Source organism: Marmota monax, unplaced genomic scaffold, assembly GCF_021218885.2.
Source record: "Marmota monax isolate L192 unplaced genomic scaffold, Marmota_monax_Labrador192_F-V1.1 WCK01_AAM20220418_F8-fsc00294, whole genome shotgun sequence".
Classification (NCBI taxonomy): domain Eukaryota; kingdom Metazoa; phylum Chordata; class Mammalia; order Rodentia; family Sciuridae; genus Marmota; species Marmota monax.
The window spans coordinates 860,363-862,548 of NW_026694653.1; positions in this window are offsets into that span (position 1 = coordinate 860,363).

Below are 2,186 nucleotides of genomic sequence, written 5' to 3' on the forward strand. Positions count from 1 at the left end.
CCCTAGGATGTTAAAAAAAAAGTTCTAAAATTGTTAATGGTGGTAGTCACATAATTCTGTGAATATGTTAAGACTATAAAATACCCATGTGTAAGAGGGCTAGGTTGAGCCAGCATATCTAAAAAAGCAAGCCATTCTCACTTTGTTATTTTTTTGTTTATATATGACAGTGGAATGCATTGCAATTCTTATTACACATAGAGCACAATTTTTCATATCTCTGGTTCTATACAAAGTATATTCACACCAATTCATGTCTTCATACATGTACTTTGGATAATAATGTCCATCACACTCCACCATCATTTCTAACCCTATGCCCTCTCCCTTCCAGTCCCACCCCTCTGCCCTATCTAGAGTACCTCTATTCCTCCCATGTTCTCCCTCTCTACCCAACTATGAATCAGCCTCCTTATATCAGAGAAAACATTTGGCATTTGTTTTGGGTGGGGGGGATTGGCTAACTTCACTTAGCATTATCTTCTCTAATTCCATCCATTTACTTGCAAATGCCATGATTTTATTCTCTTTTATTGCTTAGTAATATTCCATTGTGTATATATGACACATTTTTAAATCCATTCATCTAAATGAAGGGCATCTAGGTTGTTTCCAAAGTTTAGCTACTGGAAATTCTGCTGCTATAAACATGGATTTACAAAGAAAAGATCAGAGAAGAAGGGAGCCTCCAGGTTTAGTGTTATTGTTTAATTCAGTTTTTATTCAAGGTCTATATTAGCAATTACTAGAAGACTGGAGATAGTATTTAAGTATTGTTCCTTTTACTTATAACTCTTTGACCCTTGACATTTCATGTTAATCAACATTTAATAATTTTAGATTATTCGATGCTGCTTACTCATTTTATTAATGATATCAGCATTAATTCCTGTCTTTTTAAGAAATTAAATTCATTGTAATTTTAAAATAAACAATGTATTCATATAAATTTAAACACAGAGAGCCGTCGCCCGTGCCTGCAAGAAGGGCAGACCTGCGACCAACCAGCAGGACAGGCCCAGGGGCCGACCGGCATGGTAGACACATCGCCCCAGTTGGGGGAGGGGCAGAGCTGCCTCCCGTGCATGCGAGGGAGAATTTGCAACTATACAAGAGCAATATAAATATATAGGGGGAAAATTCAATAACACAACAGTTTCACCAAGCAGAAAGAAATGTGATCAGTATGAAAAGACAAGGAAAGAAAGGACCACAAGCAATGCAGGTCAACTCAACGTTAGAAGAGGTAATATCTACAGCAGATGGAATGTCAGATAAAGAATTCAGGATATACATGCTTCAGATGATCTGGAGTCTCAAGGAAGACATTAGACAGCAAAATCAGACAATGAAAGATCACTTCAACAATGAATTACACAAAAAAATCCAAGAAGCAAAAGATCAACTATACAGGGAGATAGAGGTTATAAAAAACAAACAAACAGAAATGCTAGAAATGCAGGAAGCAATAAACCAAGTTAAAAACTCAAAAGAGAATACTACCAGCAGAGTAGAACACTTAGAAGATAGAACATCAGACAATGAAGACAAAGTATTTCAACTGGAAAAGAACATAGACAGCTCAGCAAGACTGTTAAGAAACCATGAGCATAACATCCAAGAAATATAGGATAACATTAAGAGACCAAACTTCAGAGTCATTGGGATACAGGAAGGTACAGAACTCCAAACCAAAGGAATGAGCAATCTATTCAATGAAATAATACGAGAAAACTTCCCAGACTTGAAGAATGAGACAGAATCCCAAATCCTAGAAGCCTACAGGACGCCGAATGTGCAAAATCATAAGAGATCCACACCTAGACACATTATAATGAAGATGCCCAACATACAGAATAAGGAGAGAATATTAAAAGCTACAAGAGAAAGGAAGCAGATTACATTTAGGGGTAAACCAATCAGGATAACAGCTGATCTTTCAACACAGACTCTGAAAGCTAGAAGATCCTGGAATAACATATTTCAAACACTGAAAGAAAATGGGTTCCAACCAAGAATTGTGTATCCAGTGAAATTAAGCTTCAGGATGGAAGATGAAATTAAAACCTTCCACGATAAACAAAAGTTAAAAGAATTTGCAGCTAGAAAACCATCTCTTCAAAACATCCTCGGCAAAACATTACAGGATGAAGAAATGGAAAATAACAATGAAAACCAACAGTGGG